The sequence below is a fragment of the Engraulis encrasicolus genome, chromosome 16, assembly GCF_034702125.1.
Source record: "Engraulis encrasicolus isolate BLACKSEA-1 chromosome 16, IST_EnEncr_1.0, whole genome shotgun sequence".
Classification (NCBI taxonomy): Eukaryota; Metazoa; Chordata; class Actinopteri; order Clupeiformes; family Engraulidae; genus Engraulis; species Engraulis encrasicolus.
In genome coordinates, this window is record NC_085872.1 from 11,143,594 (window position 1) to 11,153,593 (window position 10,000).

The 10,000-nt window shown below is 41.1% G+C and overlaps 1 protein-coding gene and 1 long non-coding RNA gene across 23 annotated transcripts in view; one reads left to right on the forward strand and one right to left on the reverse strand.

Moving 5' to 3' along the window:
• Positions 1 to 10,000, reverse strand: part of LOC134465144 (muscleblind-like protein 1) — a 114,721-nt gene that overhangs the window by 79,533 nt on the left and 25,188 nt on the right. The window lies entirely within an intron of this gene.
• LOC134465147 (uncharacterized) lies at positions 262 to 2,763 on the forward strand. The gene is made up of 5 exons (XR_010038110.1): positions 262 to 393; positions 912 to 967; positions 1,421 to 1,490; positions 1,704 to 1,790; positions 2,179 to 2,763. It is a non-coding gene; the product is annotated as an uncharacterized LOC134465147 (long non-coding RNA).

Below are 10,000 nucleotides of genomic sequence, written 5' to 3' on the forward strand. Positions count from 1 at the left end.
ACACCATTTGAACTGTCCGCGTATTAACTTTTAAACAAATAATCTAAACAAATAATGTAGGCCTATGCACTTGAAAAAAGCTCATAATATTAACTGACATGCACATCACACTCCAGAACAGTAGGTGGCAGTAAGAAATGAATCGCCTATTGTCGAAACACATTTTCATTGACAGTATTTATCTTCTTCCTGCTGGCACCAAGTTGTTACCTTATTGGTACAGAAATATTTTACATAAATCAAAACTATGTGAAATGCATGCTGTAATTCAGGTGGGATAACAAACAAAAACAAAAAAAATCACCAAAGGGTAAAACCGGAAATGGAATTACGTCACTTCCTGTTCGTCAGTTGGTCTCCTGCTTTGAAATTGAGGCAATCGTTTTCAGCCGGGTAAGTTTCACAATCCGTTTCAATCCTTGTCATCTTTGGCAATATGCTTGTATTAAGACACTATTACAGTCATTTGTGAAGTATACTACGCTATTGTGATGTTTTTGGCGCTTTTGTCTGTATGGAAAGTTAACTGATACGAATATTGTTAGATCATGCTGTGTGATCTGACAAGCTGTTTGTCTTGCATTCAAATATCCACTCTTAAACATTAGCTTATCTTGTGCAACATCTTTAGGAGTAAAAAAAAAAATAACCTTAAGGTTTATCGAGTCTGAAGTGTAATTTACCAGCATAATTATTTTAAACATAATTTAACACCTGCTGCTGTTTAGCTTAGCAGCTAGCTATTGCTCTCTAGCTTGCTATTGCCCTGTAATGCCCCACATGTTACTCAAAATATGTATTATATTTTTTGTAATGGGCGTCACTATTGGCCAGTCCTGAATATCACCTTTGAAAAGCCATGTTTGCCGATATTGTGAGAAAAGGTTCATCTCTGTTTTTCAACTTGACAGATGGTTACCCCCTGTGCTAGTGGAAGATGTGACTTTGAAGACAGTCATTGTAAAAGGTAGGATTTCTGTCCATGTTCAATTGTTTTACACTTTACCCTCTGCTTGAACACTTTACTTACACCAAAGCAAAATGAGGATAAAAATATTTTTTTGCCCGATTATCATTTTCATGTTGGCATGGTGTCAACAGTTATTTTGTATTGTATGAAATATGGATATGGTGAAAAATATTTTAATTCACTTTAATTTCACGCTGTCTTAAGTGGCTGTAGTCACGTTATTTACCAATATTCTTAAATGGTGACAATATTCCCCAGTCTAAAAAGTGGTGACGATGTATTTGATATGGCAGATTATATTTGGTTGAGGCTACTCTACTCTCCTTGACCCCTGGTCTCAATTTAGGTTTTACAAGAAGTCAGTCAATGCCATTGTGATGTTAGCCCTCATCTTATCTTGTAATTTCTGTAACATCAACTCCAGCAGTCTAATTATGTGTTTTGTCATAGGTGCAAAAGGCTTGTCTAAGATAAGCTGGCAGTCTACACCGCATGGCCTGCGTTGCTGACATTAAGTGAAGTAAGTGTGGTGGTACATTATGTCATAACAGATAGTATTTAAGTGTTGTTGTATGTCTGTCCTGTAGGATGTCTTTGTGGCTTGACCACAGGTGTTGCCCCACCTGCAGGCCCAGAGATAGAAAGACATAGTGACAAGTCACAGGACAGACAGGAAGCACAACACAACTGGGCCTGACAACCATGTAATTTTCTTGTAATGTGTCTTTGACAGGTTAATGCAGAGTTCCTGTGCCTGACAGATACTTGAGGAAGCATCTTGGAGGTTGTCAAGGAGAAGGGAGGCGTTGCCAGAAGGAAGGTAGGATAACTCATGGCTCCAGCAGCTAATGGAAACATTGTGTTTGAGTTGCAATCTAACACAGTTACAATCTAATGAAGTTGGGTATTAGGTATTAGAAGGTCAGACATTAGGTGTGGGAGATGCATGGCCCACCTCTAGGTTCACTGACTCTGAATTTTGAACAGTTCTGATTATGGTGTTCACAAACGATCTGCACCCCAATAAAGAGAGCATGCGATAAATGGCACCTGCATATCACTGACAAGCACACTATTAAATGCCCCCTATTAGTGGCCATGGTTGTCATTCACTAGATATCAGCATTTTTACATTTAGTGCCATTAAAGCTACATAAAAAGTGTGTGCACAGTGTTAAGCTTTCTGCATTTTCTTTTTCCACCATCAGGACTGGAGTGGCGAAGTGATCCAAAGGCAGACTGCACATCTACGTATATGGTTTGCAAGGAACATCCCGTGCCAGAGACTGTGATACAAGGCATGGAGCTGTACAGTGAACTCGGAGCATCTCTTGTGCATGTGTGATGCTGTTTGGACTCGGTTACCGGTATATACCCTCAATCTCAACTCTGTGGATTTGGATTTACAATTTTAAGTATCCAGATGAACTGAAATATATGTTCTGGTGAATTTGGAAAATATGCCCAAAAGGTCCAATCACTATAAACTACAGTAAATATGTTGGACACTGGCAATCTCAGGTTCTAAGCCATTGTATAAAAGGACAATCCATCGCATTTCTATTAATACTTTTGTGTGCTGTTCTCTGATCTGAGTTGATGATTTTTTTGTCCTTTTTTGTCTTTTGTCAGCATGGCATTGAGTATCATTGAGGGGCTTTTTTCTAAACATTGGCTATGCGATTAAAAGATGAGCACTATAAGGAAAGGCGTAATAACGCCTCAGTAGCACTTCATGGACACATTGATATCATAATTAAAAACATTTCTCTCTCCCTCTCCTCCCAGCAAAGAGTCAAAAGTGCTCCTGCGGGCAGTTGGTTAATTCTAAAATGTCCATTCACAAATAACATCTTTTTCATGAATGTCTAAGTAAATAAGTGAGTAAATAGACACATACTGTTCTGATGAGAGTATGCTTTTCGGCCAAAGATATCTGACTGCATATCTGACCCAAGGGATTATGACATTACTTAGAATTTGATGGTGGTTGTAAGCATTCATGAAAAAGATGACATTTCTGAACAGGCCACATTAATTAATGTGTTACAGTACACTGATAATTTCAGGTTTTCTGTTTAATTTCTGTTTAATCATACGATTATATTGTCAAGATTTTGGTGTTTTATTATCGTTTGACTGCATGTTTGTCCAGCTGATGAAATATTAATAAAAGAAATGTTTTGAAGTTCTTGTCAAGTATATTTTTCTCATACACCTAAACAAGATATTAATTCTACATGAGAAAATAAGTATTCTAGCTAAGAAAATCAGACTAGTTTTAAGACTTTAAATGAGCTGGAAACAAGTAAATTTGCCTTGTTTTAAGCGTCTTGTATGCTTGTTTTGAGCAATAATTTCTTGGAGGACATCTAATTCTAAGCAATAATGACTTATAGGCCGGGAGCTACGTATACCCCTCAGGATGTTTTTTGCTTACTTTTTTTCACTATGATTTCCTGTTAGTATATACCCTGGGCCATAACGAGTTGATAGGGTGCACTCCCAACTCGGCCCCGTTTGGTCTCAGGGCCCAAAAAAACATCTTTTAAGGAAAAGCTGCAGGCGAAATTATATACTTGTATATATTAAGGTACTACAACTGCAAAAATGGTCCTAGAACCCTGTAAATTGTCATGGGTCATCCTGTCACATAGGGGAACCAACATGAAAAACGTTTCAGGGCTTGGGGCTTTTCTTCTGTCAAATATCATCTTCAACATACCCAAAAAGCCCCAAAAATGCTTGTCCGCCTGACAAATTGTCTTCAAATTTGATCATTTTCAACTCTGTTATGATATGCATTAGTCCCTCAAATGTAAATGAAAAACTACCCAAGTTCATGAGCTTCAATTTAAGTCCAAGAGGACCTTTCTAGCTAGAGTACAACAGCTGCTATGTCCAAAGTTATTCACAATAGCCTATCCGAAAATAGTAGCCTACTGGCCTGGCAGGTCACTTTCATTACCAATTTGTATGGGACTTTGAACAACAATATTACATAAAGCATATTTTTTAAAGTGCTTGACCTTGACTTGAGAATTGCAGGAATGAAAGTATCAAGTGAATAGCATCAACTATTGGTGGACTGTGAACAGGATGCAACACATGGTACTATCACACAAAAGGAATGAATAAAATGACAAATTTATTTAAGGAATGGTTTGTACAGCAGTAGTTTAGAATGTGAAAAATAACTTTTAATGATCATTTAATAATCCTCATCATCCTGTTCCTAATAAATCCACATTTGTATGACTTTCATATGTCATGTCTTGTTCATCCGTGTCCTCTGCCAATACATCAATCAGAGCTTTTGGGATTACATCACCCTCAAACCATAGTGGTTCAAGCTTCCCAGTATCTGTGTTTATGCGAAACCCATGGTCAAGTGGACTTGGGATCTCTGGGTAATGCTCATGGGCCCTATCCCCTGACCTATCCCCTAATTCTGACACCATACTCCATCTCAAAAATTGATGTTTAGTGGTGCATAAAAAACAACAACAAAGTGAAAGGCATGAACCACACGATCAAAGATGCTGAGAATGTGCAACTTCCTCCTCCAGGCCAATATGCTCTCATTCAGGGTGGAAACAGAGAGCACATTTACAAGTCTACCCGCATCAGCTGAAACAATATTTAGCACAGACACGTACGTGAACTGTCTTCATTGACCAAAATCAGCTGACAGATCGCAGACGTTGTGGTGAACGTTTTATTATGAACGGGCTGAAAGCCTTTCTCACAAACGATGAAAACAAGAAGGCACTCATTCATTTACTACTGGTAAGTGTTGTACTGATACCATGTTTTGGCCCCAATACCGATATCTGATACCTGGCTTTGAAATATCGACCAATAACATACCGATACCACTCGGCGAATGAGAACAAGAGAAAGAAGCCACATGCACTTGATGAATACTTTGTCTGAACGTAGTGAGCAGCGGTTTCACTGGAGCTGGTTGAAAGAGCTTTAGGTGTGGCAGTTTACGAACGTATGCTTACTCAAAATTAATTGTGTTAATTTGTGTTAAAGTGTGAAGTTCAAGGCTGCGTTCAAGTGTCATACAATCATAGGTAAATGGTATCGTGCCCTACTTGTTGGTACTCACCAGATTTTTTGCAGGAACACATTGCCACTGTTCTGGCCCTACATACCGTCAATGGTGTTGACTGCATGTCAGCATTCAAAAGCAAAGGAAAGGTGTGACCAATGAAGTTATTGAATCAAACATCAAATTTCCTCAAAGTCTTTGCAGAAGGAGGAAACTCATTTGATCTTGATGAACAGCTCCTCTCAACTTTCCCACCGTGCAAGAAGGTCCCTCAACGGTGCTTTCCCTGGTGCTGTTCGCCCTGTAAACCACAGGCTTCAACTACAACTCAAAGACCTGCCATATACAAAAGTTCTCAGATGACTCCGCCATTGTTGGATGCATTAAAGATGGACAGGAGGGGAAGTACAGAGACCAGGAGGAGAACTTTGTCAGATGGTGATGAATCAACCAGCTGCAGCTGAACACCACCAAAACCAAATAAATGGTGGTTGACCTCAGGCAAAACACCCCGCCCCTGGTGCATGTCTCTATCGAGGGGAGACAGAAGCGACAGTGTGCACATATAAGTACCTGGGTGAACACCTGGACAATAAACTGGACTGATCTGCTAACTCAAAAGCACTGTACAGGAAACAGAGCAACAGACTCCGGCAGATGTTCTATCAGCCTGTCATGGACAGTGTGCTCTCCTATGCTGTGGCATGCTGGGGTGGTAGCATTAGGAGAGCAGATGCTGGGCGCCTTGACAGGCTGGTGAGGAAAGCTGTGTCTGTTGTAGGCACAGAACTGGAGGCTCTCACTATCACAGCTGAGAATAGGACACTAAGCAGACTCTACTCTATAATGGACAAATGGACAATCACCCCCTGTACCCAGTCTTTGACCGCCAGAGAAGCCTGTTCAGTTACAGATTTCGCACCATCTCCTGCAGGACAGACAGGCTACGGAGGTCCTTTGTCCCCAGGGCCATCCAAATATTCAACACCACACAAACGGACTCACAGAGATCATCATAGGTGACTGGACCGCATAAACCAACCTGCACATTTTATCTTTATGTCCAGAGCTCTGCTGTCAAGATCTTATCTTTATGTCCAGAGCTCTGCTGCCAGGATCCTCACAGGCACTAGACCCTGGCAGCACATCACCCCCATACTCAAGCAGTTTCACTGGCTCCCCATCAAGTCACTCATTACCTATAAAGTCCTCCTAACCTTCAAGTCCCTCCATGATCAGACACCCCACTACCTCATTAACCTCCTCCATCCCTATGACCCCTCAAGATCCCTGCAGTCCTCTTCCAAGGGCCAGCTGGTCGTCCCTCGTACCAGGCTCAAGGCCACCAGTGACAGAGCCTTCCATGTAGCTGCTCCTATTCTTTGGAACAATCTGCACGACCACATACAGAATACCCCCTCACTGACCTTGTTTAAGCAACGCCTTAAGACACATCTCTTCCTGGAGGCTTATGTCTGCTTGTTCCACAAGCACATTCATTACATGCACTCACACACACACTCACGCCCTGATGCGCACACACTCACACTTCCTATACAATACCTTGTGAAGCGACCTTGGGTGTTTTGAAAGTCTATATAAATCGAAAGTATTATTATTATTATCATCATCATTATTATCATTATATTTATGCCTCCGTGCTTCTACCTGAACTCCTATCCTACGCCTGGGTGTAACCGATGCCCTCCCCCAACAATCAGGAAAAACTTTTCTGCACTAGGAATCTACACTCTGGACTAGGATTTTTTTTACTGTACTGCACAGAGGCATTCTCCAATAAAGCCATACAGGACAGTCACTTTATGTGTGTGTGTGTGTGTGTGTGTGTGTGTGTGTGTGTGTGTGTGTGAGAGAGAGAGAGAGAGAGAGAGAGAGAGAGAGAGAGAGAGAGAGAGAGAGAGAGAGAGATAGAGAGAGAGAGAGAGAGAGAGAAGAGATGGAGCAACAGAATTTGAAACTTTTGATCCCCCATCTTTTTTCAGTGGATATGATGGATACTTGACACTGTTTTTTTATTTGGACTATGCACAGTGATGTCTGACACTCCAGGACCATTTTTTGGGACTATGCACAGTTTTGGCTCCTCTGTGCCACTTAGCTAAGGCACATGTGATAAATCCCTGGTACACTTTTTTGGACACTAAATGAATTTAAAAAAAAATTGGTTTTTTTGTTGCTGCTCCGTACCACACACCGAGAGAGAGTTACCTGTGTGTGTGTGTGTGTGTGTGTGTGTGTGTGTGTGTGTGTGTGTGTGTGTGTGTGTGTGTGTGTGTGTGTGTGTGTGTGTGTGTGTGTGTGTGTGTGTGTCTGTGTGTGTGTGTGAGAGAGAGAGAGAGAGAGAGAGAGAGAGAGAGAGCGAGAGCGAGAGAGAGAGGAAGTGACATCTGCCTTGGGCTGAATGTATATATGTAAGAGTGAGCTATATGGTTAATATGTAACGATGTGTGTGTCTTGTGTGTGTAATGGGTTTTTGTATTTATGTATGTGACACTTTCATTTCCCCCTGGGATTACTAAATGATACTCTACTCTACTCAAACAACACATCATACTACAAACTTTCATGTGTGCAATGCATCTGGAAGAGAGCCCATGAGCATTACCCAGAGATCCCAAGTGCACTTGACCATGGGTTTCACCTAAACACATATGGGAAGCTTGAACCACTATGGTTTGAGGGCAATGTCATCCCAAAAGCTCTAATTGATGTCTTGGCAGAGGAGGACAGAGACGAATATGACATGACTGATGAAATCCATACAACTGTGGATGAAGATGAGGAAGAGACGGATGATGATAATAAAGATTATAAATTATGATTAAAAGTTCTTATCTACATTCTAAACTACTGATGTACAATACAAATCAGTCATTAAATACATTTCACATTTGAGTCATTCCTTTTGTGTAATAGTACATGTTGCATCCTGTTCACAGTTCACCAATTTGATGCTATTCACTTAATACTTTCATTCATGCAATTTTCAAGTCAAGGTCAAACACTTCAAGAATATGGTTTATGTCATATGTTCAAAGTCCCATACGAATTGATAATAGCTGATAGTGACTGAATGCCTGCCAGTAGGCTACTATTTTCGAATAGGCTATTGTGAATAACTTTGGACATAGCAGCTGTTTTACTCTAGCTAGAAAGGTCCTCTTGGACTTAAATTGAAGCTCATGAACTTGGGTAGTTTTTCATTTACATTTGAGGGACTAATGCATATGATAGCAGAGTTGAAAATGATCAAAGTTGAAGACAATTTGTCAGGCGGACAAGCATTTTTGGAGCTTTTTGGGTATGTTGAAGATGATATTTGACAGAAGAAAAGCCCCAAGCCCTGAAACATTTTTCAGGTTGGTTCCCCTATGCGACAGGATGACCCATGACAATTTACAGGGTTCTAGGACCATTTTTGCAGTTGTAGTACCTTAATATATACAAGTATATAATTTCGCCTGCAGCTTTTCCTTAAAAGATGTTTTTTTGGGCCCTGAGACCAAACGGGGCCGAGTTGGGAGTGCACCCTATCAACTCGTTATGGCCCAGGGTATATACTAACAGGAAATCATAGTGAAAAAAAGTAAGCAAAAAACATCCTGAGGGGTATTCGTGGCTCCCGGCCTATAATAAAGGAGAAGAAATTGCTTAAAATAATCTTAACAAGAAAAAAAAATCTTAACAAGCAACAGAAAAATAAGATTTTTATACTTGTTTCAAGTGTTTTTCTATACCTACCGCTTAGATTTTATTTTCTTGTTTTAAGAATTCTTACCAAGTCCAATTTGCTCGCTGCACTGGCAGATTATTTTGCTCAAAATAAGCAATTTTTCACCTAAAACACTATATTTTTTACTTATTTTTTTAGAGAGCTTTTTTGCAGTGTAAGTGATAACAGACTGTTTGGAAAGGAATGAAGGGTGAAAAGCAACACACGGACAGGTGGGTGGAGTGGGGAAGATTTAGCATGTAAGTATGCGTGTGTGTGCATGAGTAGCCATGAGTGTCATTACGCCTGTGTGCACATGCACACCCGCGTGCCTGTGTGTGTGTGTGTGTGTGTGTTTTAGTTTTGTGTTTTATAGGGAACTTGGGTGTATATTATTGAGTACTGTGCCATGTGATCTGACACACAGCTGATAGTTATGAACCAGCTGGTAGATTTGTCTTTAATGAACCGGCAAACATCACACCCAAACACACACACACACACACACACACACACACACACACACACACACACACACATGCAGGCAGGCACGCATGCTCGCACACGCACACGCACACGCACACGCACACACAGACACACACACTCAGACACACACACTCAGACACAGACACACAGACACACACACACACACACACACACACACACACACACACACACACACACACACACACACACACACACACACCCAAGGGCCAATGCCAACACCCCCCTGTTTTGAAATTGCACACTTGGTATTCTGTTTACCTAGCACAGGTTACAGCCTGCTCCACACACAAACACACACACACACACACACACACACACACACACACACACACACACACACACACACACACACACACACACACACACACACACACACACACACACACACAATCATCCTATCTGAAAGCAATCGTGATAATGGGAATGATTAAACGACTACCATGCCCAGACTCATACCTTCAGCTATGGGCGATGCCTTCGCAATTTGCACAGCCTACACACGACTCACTATTCAAAGAGCAATTCCTCTTACTGTCCGCCTCATTGCCACCTCCACCTAAACTCCTTCAGCAACTCCCTTTCTTCAGTACCATTGGTATACTGTATTTATTACCATCTCACTGCCACCTCCTCTTCCTCCTCCTCTTCATCCTCCTCCTCCTTCTCCTCCACTTCTAATACATTCCTCCTCTTCACCCTCTTCTTCTTCCTCCTCCTTTCTACTTCTCAT